This window comes from Manis pentadactyla, chromosome 11 (genome assembly GCF_030020395.1).
Source record: "Manis pentadactyla isolate mManPen7 chromosome 11, mManPen7.hap1, whole genome shotgun sequence".
Taxonomy (NCBI): domain Eukaryota; kingdom Metazoa; phylum Chordata; class Mammalia; order Pholidota; family Manidae; genus Manis; species Manis pentadactyla.
The window spans coordinates 38973818-38987499 of NC_080029.1; the positions used below are offsets into that span (position 1 = coordinate 38973818).

Genomic DNA, 13682 nt, shown 5'->3' on the forward strand with positions numbered 1-13682 from the left:
AGCTCCTTGAAGGCAGGGTGCTGTGTGTCATTCTTACCTCTGACTACCTGTGCAAGTGGGTATTCCTTCAACATATGGTGGAAGGATTCATGTGAGTGGACAGAGTCTAAGCCTGCCAATAACAAGTGACTCTTTGGGGTTTCCCACGGCCATGACAGCGAGAAGTTTCCATTCTTCCTCTTCCCTCCAGATCTCTGACCAACACACCCAAAAGTCACATCATATCTGGGAAGTCCAGTACCTACTACGAACTTCCCTTTCTGCCATCAAAACAACAATAGCAATCTACTCTTATTGGAAACCATCCCGATACTCCACAGGTCTGCATGGAAAGGAGAGGGAGGGCTTCCTGCTCATCTAAAATAGCCGTATGCCGAGGCAATTACCTTCACAGGTCCCAAGGTCAGCAAAACGCTTCAGTGATTTTAACCAAAAAAAGGAGGTGATATAGAGCACAGGTAGGAACTGACAACTGCTAAATAAATTCTAAAAGCTGAGTAAGTCTTACAGCTCTTACATCTCTTACTTTCAAAGGCAGTGCCTTCAAGATTGGCAAGGTAGGGAAGCTAGTCTCCTCCTGAAGTAAAGGATCACCTTGGCTTTTCTAGAGCTTACTAAATCACCCAACTCTGTTAAATAAGCAGAGAGAAAAATTACAACCTGCTAGGTATATTGCTATTAACACTGTGCTTGCTCTGGCAATTAGGATTGATAACCAACTTTGAAAATCATAAGATACGATTTCAAAGCAATATTAATTTAAAGCAAATGTAAACTTTGAAGCTCTTGAAAATGGAATCACAGAGACATCACTGTCCCCTGGAAAGTCCCCGCCTGACCACCACCTAGGTGGGTGATAACATTGCTCCCGGAACAATCATTTCTGCTGCTTTGTTGTCTGCAAGACGAGTCCACATTTAGGCTGGACAGTGGATGAGGAGGCTTTCACCAGTGGGAACAATTTGTTCAGATTTAACAAAACAAGGATGTGCAGGTACACCTTGTGACATGAGGTAAAAAGGTGTTATTTTTAGAAAACCTGAAAACAAGCTGCATTGTTACAGGAAGGGAACATGCCAGGCCCAGCAGCCTGAGACTGATGAAAAAATGCCAGAGATGATGACAGGGACAGTGCCTGGACACATAACCCCACTCTCTGGGGGGCTTGACCAGCACCCTAACATCCTCCTCTGCCTTCTGGACAGCTGGGGTCGCAGCTGTGCGAGTTGACACAGTACTGAGAAGGGGAACAGAAGGGGCAGGAGGCAGAAGGGATGGCCAAGGGAAAAGTGTGGAAAAAAGAGAAAAAATGAGAGGAAGATGGAGGGGGTACAGCCTCATCAGTGTTTCCTCAAACGTAAACTTTCTAATGAATCTCAGGGGCAATATGGCAGGCTGCCTACCTGCCTCCCGCCTCATCACAGTGCCTCGTGTTTCTGACGCTGCCACTGGATGTTCGGTAAACACGTCACCTGCCTTGAGGAGCTGGGAGGCCATCACCTTCAGCCGACAGTGCAAAGCTCTGCTCATCTCCAATGGCCAGAGCGAACTGACACTGATCCGCTCCCGGCTTCTCCACTTGCACTGAGCCATGGCTGCCAAGGCTCTTCTCTTTGCTGGGAAATCATGGCAGAAAATGATGATCCGTATGCATTGCTATGGAAACCCTAAAACTTCCCCTAGAAACCGTCAAAAAAGACAGCATGTAACCCCATTCTGACTTCCAATCACGATTCTCTCTAAGGAAGAAAACTGAAAATTAGATGGATTCGTTCCGAGTCCCCTTTTCCAATCAAACAGATGGGATTTAGATAAGCTCTTAAAGCAAATTGTGATTCATATAATAATATATAAACTTATCTCAAATCTCAGAGGGCTTTTTCTAAAGAAGATTCTGATAATTAAAACGTTCCTGTGCAACTCAAGTACCATTAAAGCTATATATGTTAAATAAAGGCTTTCCAGGCCAGAATATTTCCAAGCCCTGGCCAAGGGGCCTGAATATGTGTGCCCTTTGCTCAGTTGATGAAAACACTGATGATTATGAAAAGTGTAATACTATGAACCTATATAACATGATTTTTCCTATGCCTTTGTCTAATGGTTTTCAAAAGTCATTCAAAAGAGGCTGAATTTAGAAAAGCACCAATTATGTGCCTGCCACAATGCAAGGAAAAATGAAGAACAAATTAAGTACAGTTGTTATCAGAGACATCCTTCTAAGTCTTGATTTAGGGCCTACATGTGATGCATTCAGATGAAGGCCCTAAATTCACAGGCCGACGACTTTCCCAGTGAAATGCCATACTGAAGAGAAACTCATATTCATAATGCTCTCAATGTGTGCCAACCCTGTGCATACAGTGTCATGGGGCCAGTTCCATCCCTCCCAACAACCTGACTAAATTGGTTTTATTACCTTTGCTGAGATAGATCATGACATACATGTTAGAGAGATGGAATGACCTGCTTTATGGTCCCAAAGCCCTAATCAGCTGCAGAACCAGGCCTAGGTCAGCTCCAGCAATGAAGGTAAAGGGTTTTCTATAGCAGGCAATAGACTCCAACTCCAGCTAAACAGTCAAACCAGAATATGGTGAAAAACATAGGCAAAGTCCACAGATTAGATAGGAAAGGAACAAGTAAGGCCAGAAAACAACCAGAATGAGGGCAGTTTGGGCATCTGGGTAGGAGGAATGAATGGGAGGCACTATCAATACCAATCAGCTTCAATGATTATAGGGCCCCAAGTCTCTGGGGAAGGGACATGTAGCCCTCTTAGCTTGGCAGGGCCACCTGACAGGTAGGACCATCAGACTGCCTGGCAATGGGAAGTGGTGACGCTTCCAGGCAAAGATAGGAGGAAAGAGGGACTGGGCAGTGGGTAAGCAAAAATATTCTTTCATCAGACAGTACTGATTTCTTTACAATAAAATTGCAGTAATTTTCCCAGGCCACAGAGTTACTCTGGGAGGTATATTAAAACTCTGTGCTGTTCTCTCTACAGGTTCCTCCAAATGAATTAAACAGAGCAGAGTCATCTTCAAACCACTGAGTTTTAGATCTGAAAAGGAACCTCACAGGTCAACTAGAAGAACACTATCACTTTACAGGTAAGGAAACCGAAGACTTGCACAAGATTTCACAAGCTACTTAGGCCAAATGGGAAAAACAAGTTTGCCTCAATCCCAGCCCAGTCTGTGTCCCCTATGCTGCAACACATGCTGAAAGGTCATCACAAAGAAGTTTCAATGAAGCAAAAGAATTTGGTCATTTCCTTAGCACTGAGTGTGATCCAACTTAATGCACCTGACAGCACATTCTACCCACCAGTGTAACCCCACATTTCAGGTCTTCCTGGAGCTTTCTTTGCATAATCATGCCTCAATCCTGGGGCTAACATGGCAGCTTTCAGATTTAAACATTCATAAAACCCTCTATGTTTTCAATCATTAAAGAGTTTTTCTCAGGCTGACTCACCAGTTAAAAAACAAAAATGAAAATTGAGATGACTAACATTTAATGGGTACTTGCAGATTTACTGGGTACTTTTTTAAGCCATTTACCTATAGGTATATGAGAATGTAAGCCCAGAACTGCTAAAGAATAAGAAATCGGAAATCACCTACATGTCAAACATAGAAGGAAGGGCTGAATAAAGCCATAACGTATCTAAATGATTTTTAAAAAAGGTTATATAATCACTGAAGTTATAGGCATGGAAATATTTCATGATACATGGTTGAATGACAAATTTATGTAGGAAATGTATATGCAGCAAAATCTCATTTCTACAAAAATGATAGCAGTGCACATACATGAATGTGTGCTTATATATGTTCATTATATATATGCACACACATATATGAACATATATGCATACCTGTATTAGAGGAGCACAAGGCCCCCAGTCTGAGCCACTGTGGTCTCTGCACACACCAGCAGCGTCAGCGGGGGAAGGCCCCCAGCGTGAGGGCACACTCTCCTCAGAGCCCTGCAAGAAAGCTAAGTTGTCCCTGAAAAGGCCACCTTTGTTTTGTTTTCCCAGCACCTCTTTTGTTTCAGACTCCACAGATTGACAAAAATGGCTCTTGTGCCTTTAGACTTTCAAGAGAAAAATACCACACTCTATGTTCCCATGCCTAAGAGGAGGGGTGGAGGAGTGGGAAAACCAGCTATAAAAGACAGGTTTGGTGGTTCCAATTTTCAATAATTTTCTTTTGTAATTTTAGAGCCACGAGGTAATAGCTCTTGCTCCAGATTCAGGCGCCTTCTTTACAGAGCCCGAATCTTTGTGACAGCAGGCAATGAGAAAGGAGCTCCGCGGGGTGTCCCTTCACCTCGTCTCTGACAGGCAGCATGGTGATTTAACTGTCAAACCTGGGCAGCACATCTTCTTTCAAGAGGCTCCACAGACCACTCCATAAACTGACAAAGGAATATAACAAACAAGTGCCTGAAAGCTTTTGTGTTGCCATGGCAACTAGCCTAGCTTTCCCAAACTCCAAGGGTAAAAACTATTCCACCACCAAAATAGAGAATGTAACTAAAAGAGCTGACATTTTATTAATGCTTCTGTGCAAGCCAGATCAGTGTTTCCAATAGCAGGCACAGCCAAGGCTAACTACCAAACGGGTCAAAACTGCCCTAGACTTGGGAGTCTGGCAGTTGGATTTTGCTGTTCATGATGAATGAGCAGAGATGTCAGGCTGGCCATGCAGCAGACCTCATGGGACACACGCCCCATCACAGGAGGAGCCTTCTGTACTACACAGTGTGCGTCATGCACATACATGAGTCCTGAGCAGCTCAGCTTCGTGAATAAATAAGGTCTGTGGTAGAGATGGGGTCAGGGAGTTCAAAGAGACAAGAGGGTCGGTCTGTGTGCCCCTATCCCAAGTTCCTTTTAAAGATGCCTGCCAGAGATCCGAAGCCTATAAGAACACGTGGGGACCATGATTCCACCCTTCATTTCTGGAATTTGATGTGGTGGGAAGGGAGAGGCCAACCCACAGGCTTTTCTGAGTGGTATTGGCCCCAGTCCTCTGAGGTACAATCAGAGGACATCTTAGTTACAAAGAAGCTGGGGGTGCTATTTGCTGACTGTGGTGCCCAATCTGTGTTCAACTGGTTAAATCAGTGCCCACTTTGGATGTAAAATTGGAAATCCTCTTGTTACCTTCAATGTCATGATCTCTAGTCCTCCTGTATACTCACAAGATGGCAAAAGCACGAAGGTCGGCTTGAGGAGAGGACACTGCTGACAGGAGAGCAACTTGGTACAATTTTCCTGAAGGGCAGTTTTGTGATACATATCAAGAACCACAAATATTTCAGGGTCTCTCATCCAGCTATGCCACTTAAAGAATTTGTTCTAAGGAAATAATCATAAACATGCACAAAGATACTAACAGAAGAGGTATTAACTGCAGTGCTGTTCCTAACAGAGAAAAATTGTTGGAAACAACATAAAAGTTCAATAACATGAGAAAGGTGTTAAATAAATTTTAGGACAGCCACACAAAGGAATCCTGTGTAGTCATTATAAGGGCTATAGAGAAATAGTCACACTATATTTCAAAAGTTTCAAAATATGTAAAGTATCCTTTATATGTACTTATTTTTAATTTATTTTTATTGCTGACTGTGATGCCCATTTAAGTATAGTTGATATACAATGTTATATTGGTTTCAATTAGACAACATAGTGATCTGACAGTTATTTACATTATTAAATGCTCAGCCCAATTAGTGTAGTACTTATCTGTCAGCATAGAAAGATGTTACAGAACAATTGACCATAGTCCCTATGCTATACTTTCATCCACATGACTTAATTTATATGACTAAGATTTGGGGCCTCTGTCCCCTTCAATTATTTCATCCTTTTTAAAAAATAATGTAGATACATAAATAACTACAAAGCTACATATCAAAATAATAGCAGTGGTCCTCTCTGAGTGGCTTCATTGTAAGTCTTTGTTTTCATTCATCAAACTGGCCACATTGTAATAGAATTTTATTGTGTATAATTTAAAAACAAAAGAAGCTAAAAGAAGAAGAAGAAAAATAAAAGACAGAATGTATTTTGACTTCATCCTGTTCCCAGGAAGAGATATATAAAATATGAGGTAACCAACTGATTTTTAATTTATCTCCACAAATTCAAAATCACAAATTGGACCAAGGTGCTGAAAAATGGGTTGTTCTCATTTATTCATTCAAGATTTATTCATTGCCTCCTATGTACAGAGTACTGAGATGCTGACTAAAAAAAGACAACATAAGGGTGGGAGAAGCACCGAGAGGTTTTAAAGACAAGGGAATGAGTGACAGGAGGCCTGCCAGTGGGCTGGGATCGTGGCACGACAGAGGTAGGAAGAGCAGTGTGTTTGTTTTCTATTGCTGTTGCAACCAATGATCACACACTTACTGACTTAACACACATGTCCATCTCACAGTTCTGTCAGTCAGAAGAAGCCCAACATGGGCCTCACTGGGCTAAAATGAGGGTGTTTGCAAGGCTGTCTGCCTTTCTGGAGGCTCCAGAGGGTAATATGTTGCCTTGCCTTTTCATTCTTCTAGAAAACAGATCAAAGTCCTTGATTAATGGCCCTTTCCTTCCTCTTCAGAGCCAGCAGGGGCAGGTCAAGTCCTGCTATTCCATCACCCTGAGCGTCACTTCGGCTTCCCTCTTCCACTTGTATGGAATCTTGTGATTATATTGGTCTGCTCTGAATAATTCAGGATACCCTCCCTTTTTTAAGGTCAGTTGATTAGCAACCTGAATTACGCTTTGTCATGGAACCTAACGTATCTACAGGTTCTGGGGATTAGGATATGAACATCTTTGGGGGAGGCATTATTCTGCCTACTAGAAACAGTTAGAAAACCATTACAACATCCAAATGAGAGCCTGAGGAGTGGCGATAGCAATGGCGGCGGGGAGAGAAGGCAGTTCATCAGATACAATGTCGAGACCTCTAGGATTTGGTGGCCCATGAGGAATGAGATGAAGCCTAACTATCAGGTAAGAGCTGTTTTTACTCACAGGGACAGAAAATATACACAATGGGCCAGCTGGGAGAGAAAGGTAACAATGTGATATACACACAGAATTTGAGGGGCTCACGGGACATGTGAGTAGACCTGTGTAGCAGCATTTGGATCTGTGAGCAGGTGATCTGCAGGGAAACCTCCAGATAGTCATTTTTTCTAGACTCAATAAAAAGAAGTGGGAGACAGTGGTGTAAACTCCTGGATGAAGCAAAGAAGATGAGAAGGCTGTCTGCTCTAGCATGAATCACATGGGAAGAATAGAAAAGTCTTTCTTTAGGGCTAGACCCATTTTGTACTCAGCAACCACAAGTTGAGAAGCCCTAGATAAGATGTGAGCTCTACATAGGGCAAGAAGGTGGATTAACCAAACTCACCCCTTCCTCACTCAGTTAAAGCCGTAGGAAAAAGTGCCATAGGTTTCCAGAAGTTCTAAAGTACTTCTCTAAGTTAACCATACCACATGATTGCCTAATAATAATTCAGTCTAGTGATCTGTCTTCTGCAAAGGCCACAGTATATTTCCAGTCTTAACTACCTTTTTACTAAAAAAAAAAAAAAAAAAGTTGTTGAACAACATTTAAAAGCATACGTAAGCCACCAGAAGTTCTAAGTCACTCTTACAGCTAATCTGGGGGACACCTCTGCTAAAGCACCATCTTTTTAGAAGCACTCCTGGAGAAAAATAAGAAAACTCATTTCATTACCCAAAGTTACATTCAAGCTTCTCATAAAACATATTCTCCAGGGACATAAATGCCTAGCAATGCAGTAATAACCTAAATCTAAGATATTTCCTAAATAGCCTACATCTAAGATAGGCATTCCTGAAGCTAAGATTCCTAAATCTAAGATGTGTGTGCATTCACTGTAAATTCAGGGACCAAAAGCAGAAGAAAAGAGTATTTTTTAAAAAAGAAAAGAATAAAGTATTAGTTGCATTAATTCAGGTTTGTTTAGTTACTACTAAGCCAAATACTCCCCCCTGGAAGAAAGAGGGATGTTGGTAGTAGTTAGATGTAGAAAGGTCCTAAGAGATAATTTAGTGAGTTCAACCTCCTCTTAACTGTGATGCCACTGAGGAACAGAGCGGATTAATGCCTTGCCCGAGGCCACTTTACCAAGGGCAGGGTCAGACCCAGGGTGCTGGGCCCAACTCCCAGTAAGTATTCCTCACAGGGCCCTTTCGGACTCTTTCTTCCTCACCTGCCCAGCTCCCATGCTCCTCTACGTACAAAATACACACTTTGTCTGCTCCTGTCCGTCTCTCTTCATGAACTTATAGATCCCTAGAATTTTCTTTCCTCATTTCATATTCAAACCTCCAGCCACTCCAACAATGTTTTTCTAGTCTGACAAGCCTGAGAGGTAAGTGAGCAGGCCTGACTAGCAAACTTCACGCAGTCTGCTCCACTAGTTCCTACAGCGATGTACTGAGTGCAGCTGGAGGAACTGACTACACAAAGAATCCCCAGAAGTTTCTTTACTAGCAGTATCTGGGTCAAGGTTCCTTTGGGCCTCAGAATGGATTGAAAGCAGAATTAAGCCTATGCTGAAGAGACAAAAATTTGGTAAGTACAAGGATTTTTCATAGACTTTTAGCGATGTTCTCCACAGTACAAGGTACTTCCCCTCCACACACACACCCCTGCCCCCAACACATTCACAGGTTGTCACTAATGACTATGCACACAGGAAGTGTCGGGCTTACCTCTATTAAATCACCTTGCTTCCTGCAAAAGATGGGGCTTTGAGATGTGCTTTTATCCTGATTTATGTACTTACCCTCATTATCGTGTTCCTGATAACAAGCTGCATGTTACACTCTGGCCCCAAAGGGAACAGTGCCCAGTTCCTAACCCAGGTTATTAAAAAATAACCAGACACCTCCAGTGAGCCTTGGAACAGAGGAGTAGCAGATAATCTACAGACATGAGCCAATTTTATAGCAAAGAAACAAGAGAACAAAATGTAATTGCCACCACCTGCCTCCTGCCAATCCCTAGAAGACTGGCCTTCTCACCTGGTAAAAGAATCAGGTGTCTACAAATGCCTGACCACATTGCCATGGGATTTCTAGTGAGCATAGAACACTAATCCTCATATACAACCCCATCTGGCTAGGTATTCAGACACGCAAGGAAGACTGTACATAGGTTCACTCAGCTCAAAGCTCTGTGCCAAGGTCAAAATTAATTTAAAAACTGACTGAAGCATAAGAGAGTGAAACTTTGGTTATAATCTTTCTGCACAGCAAACAGGTTTCTAGCACCTACTTTCCTTCAGGCTGCGGGATGCCCAGCCTATCGCTAGTGATGAGAAGAAAAAGCACAGAAGTGCTACTGCAGCCCTGGTCCACTTCCTCTCCCCCTTTCCAGGCACACACAGCACCTCCAGCCTCTGTCTAGCTCCAGCTCCCTACCTCCTGTTCCCTGTCAAGGTCAGATGAACCCATATGACAGGGATCCAGAAGTGGAATGCCCAGGACTGCAAGATTCTCAAATTAATTTTAAAAGAAAACAAAATCTTAATAGGTTGAATAAATTTACACCTATTATGTAGGTGTAAACTTTTTTCCAAGAAAACTGTCCCCTTCACTCGGAACACCAAAGTCAGCCCAAGAACTGTTCTTAACAACCAACTTACCCAGCTCTGTGCCACATTCACAACTGCAAAGCAAGGTACACCAGGCATGGTATTTCCTTGAGAAAGTTGGTTCAGTAATTGCTTCAAGGCTACCTAAGTATTTCCTGAAAATGCACCTCCCCTTCTCTTTCTTCTCTGAATTCTAGGTTATGAGATTATTTCTAACTCTAAGTCATAATGATTTTTTATCCCTCTTGGAGTTAATAATATACACTTCAATATTGCACACCTCAAGGGAGTAAAAGAAAGCTAGCTGCTTATTGGGAGTGTGAGAATCACCAAAGGAATGTTTGCTAAAGAGGAGGTAGAAACACTGATCTGATTCACCATGATAGCTATTAAAACCTTATGCCTTAATAATTTTTTTTTTTTTTTTGCAAATACATAACCACCTGCTTACTGGCATTATTAGTTCTGTCTTTATGGGCAAGTCATCTCCTTGATGAATTTGCTACAAATTTTTACTCATTTGCTATCAAACTGTAAGTAATTATTCCCTTTAGAGAAGAGATATATTTTGCTACCCTGACTAAACTCAGACTCTGGCCATAAATATTTTGGTTAATCATAAAAGTGCTTTATATCTCTTACTTGTGCCCACAACCCCTACAATAAAAAGCAAGTGCAAGATCAAAAGCTGGGGTTTTGATGGAGACAAAATGCTTCATTCTCCTGTGACTACCATAACCTGGAATAAAAACACAGTATTTCCTAAGCATTAACCTCTCATTTCTTCACTGAACAGCTCCATAGAGCCTGTAATTTAAAACTTGGAGGGTCACAAAAAGTCACAGGTGAAACTGTGAAACCAGTAGCAGTAACTGAGCTGTTATTCTAAAGACTAAAAATGTGAAGTTATATGGCATTGTTGAGTTGTAAAAGATCTTAAATACTCCTGCTTCAAACAAAAAGAATCACGTAATTATTAGCTGAGAAATTGTTACAGAATGTCTAATTAGTCTATTTTCCCAAAGTATAAGAGAAAGAAAAATAGTATTTTATCTTCATGCTTACTTTTTAAAAAAAGCATAGAAACTAAGAGTTAAGACCTCACTACAGTGGTTCCTATCTTTGGGGCCAAGAACTCCATTTGATATTGATGGAGGCCCTGGAACCTGTCCTAAAAAAAAAAAAAAATCAAACACAAAATTTTGCAAATACATTCCCAGAATGTATTGACACTCTCTTACAATCCAACCAAAGAAAAGCCCTTTGAGGTCCTCACACTCTATGTGAAGAATTTCTGCTTCAGAGGTAATGCCTGGCCCCTGTTTCAGTCCAATTCTCCCATCCCAGCAACTAAAAAAAGCAATTCCTCCTTCACATTTCAGCTCTTCAAGAGTAGAAGGTGCTCTCCTCCCAACTGACTGTGATTAGACATTATTTTTACACTCCTTTATTTTTCTGGCCATATGACTCCTCTTTCCCCAAAGCATAGGAGCAGAATGTTCTGGAAGAGGAAGTGGTATGCCTCAAATTGAATGAAGTTGCCCATCACTAGGAATGTACAGAGCCTGGACTCTCACTTGTTAGGCGTGCTGCAAAGAAGACCTGAGATCCAGGATGAGAACTGGAATAAGTAACCTCTGAAGTTTCATGATTGAGTTGTACTTCACTGCCTGTGTGTCTATGTCCTTCACAGGGGCCCTCAGAACCAGATACTGCACTTCCTGTGAGGTTCAACCAAGCAGAGCACATACTCTAGTTTGATTCTGCCTATTCATTTGGACAGAACCAACCTTATTTTTACCCTCAAAGTAAGCAAATTTCTTGTGGCATTTTATGTCTCTTTAGTTTTTTGGAAATCACAACTTGACTCTTATTGAATTCTAAATCAATTAAAACCCTGTATCTTTTATACATGTGCTACTAGGTCACATCAACTACCATCACTGCCAATTCATTTATTCAGTCTGTTCGTTTAGACAATATATTTTGACTGATTGTTTACCATGTACTGAGCATATTCTGAGACAGAGCTGGAATGGAGGCAGAAAAGTCCCTGCCTTCTTGAGTTTACAGAGGTCTTACACATTCTGAACCATGACTCTTGTCCTAGAATTTCCAAGTTTTCCTTTAGTTTTCCATTCTTAGGAAATATCCACAGAAATGGAACCTAAAACACCTCCTTTTCCTTGAAGATAAGAACCCAATCATATGTAGGCCCTACAAACCTTTCAGATAATTCTTTTGGGACTTCACCTTCAAGATGAGAAATTCTGACTCATTCATTTCAAGAAGAGTGAGTGGAACACAATCATTGCATCATAGAACATTAGAAGAAAAAAGCAGAAAACATGAAAGACAGCCATGATAAAGCCTAACCTTGAAATTTTCCTGAGAACACATAATACAAGTTCACAGGAAAACTGTAATTATACACTCCTAAAAATCCTGGAAGAGAATCCCTTCTTGTTCATCTATTAATTACAATGGGTCTATGCAGTGCTAAATAGTTTCAGAAGTAATTTTTGGAAAGTGTTTGTTTTCCACAATTTTAAAGGCTGAGAATATAATTAGCTACTTAAATGCAAATGCTAATACATCAGTTTGTGTCCACAGTGAACACACTTTGCACAACACAGGATTTGATACTAATCTATGCCAAGATTTTCTTCCACAATCACAAATTAATTGAAACTGGCCACGGGAATTCCTTCCTTAGTGCCAAAATCTCTCTTTTCAAGCTTAACACTTTCCAGTCTAAACATAAAGACTCATCCCAGGTGTAAGGAGCGGAGAGAAGGGAAAAGGAGGAGGAGAAATGAACAACTCAAGTCAGATGCTAATCTAGGTTATCAGGCCAGAGGCTGCTGGTAGCCCCCAATATCTGTTCTCACCTTCTTCCTTGGGAAGAGACCCACCAATTATTAGCTGGGCAAATGGCTGTCCCGGAACACAGATGGCATTTCTCAGTACCTCCGACAATTTGGGGAGGACATATGACTAAGAGCTGGCCAAGGAGGTGTGAGTACTGAGGGCAACTGAGGTATGCCGAGGACGGTGAGGCGACAAGAGAGAAGGAACCTGGGTCCCGGATAATCAAGAAGTCAGCACAATAGCCCAGACTGAACCACCTCTGGATTTGGCTTAGTTGAGAGAGAAATAAACTTATAACTTGTTTAAGGCACTATAATTTGGGGTTTTCTATCATTTGTAGGTGAATTTAGGACACAGCAAACTGATTTAATCCATGCAATAATTTCACTAGGTAGGTGTTATCATCACCATTCTACACAATAAGACACTAAAGAATATTTCTGCCAGGTCCCTCATACACAAGAGATTTCTGTAAACAGAAAACATGCAGTGTTGGTGCAAAAGACAGACCACAGCACAACTAGCTTGTCATAGAAGTTTCTTATATAGGATTTTGAGGGTTAAATAAATTACCCAAACTAAGAGTTAGTTTAGGTACTTAATGCTGGGAAGGAAATAGACCCTAGTTCTGAATGTACAACATGCTGGTTGTTTACACACTAAATTGTTGCTACCACTATTACCACTAACACCTTTATTCTTAGGTTAAACTGCAATGAAGTTTCCAAGTCTTGCTTTATAATTTCATCCAAATGACAACTCTAAGTTTTACATATCACAGTTAAATATTCCATCTATGGTGACATCCAGACATCTTGGCTTAAAGGTCTCAAATATCCTCAGATATTCTCTAAAGAACCATAAATTACTAGAGGTCTTGTGGTGCTTTGGTTTACTCATCTCAATAAATAAGCTTCACCCAAATAACCCCCAGCCTCTTCCCCCTTTCTTCACAGTATTCTTTTTAACCTCTCCATGGCCCTTAGCACAGTGCTGGGTATAATTAAGATCATCAAAAAGACATTTGAAGAAATTGTCTAATATGCAAAGAATTACTACCCCAGCTTTCATGTCAAAATTCTTTCACGATTTTCATGCCCCTCCCTTCTGTGACTCAGCAAGGACAGTGGTCTTTCATTTGCATTATTATATAAGTATTA

The 13682-nt window shown here is 41.2% G+C and overlaps 1 protein-coding gene across 1 annotated transcript in view; it reads right to left on the reverse strand.

Annotated features, from left to right (window-relative positions):
* SYT16 (synaptotagmin 16) overlaps positions 1–8949 on the reverse strand; it is a 154362-nt gene extending 145413 nt beyond the window's left edge. Inside the window, 1 exon segment of the mRNA XM_057488395.1 lies at positions 8842–8949. The gene's annotated coding sequence lies outside the window, so the exon portion shown is untranslated.
* Positions 8950–13682: the final 4733 nt, after the last annotated feature.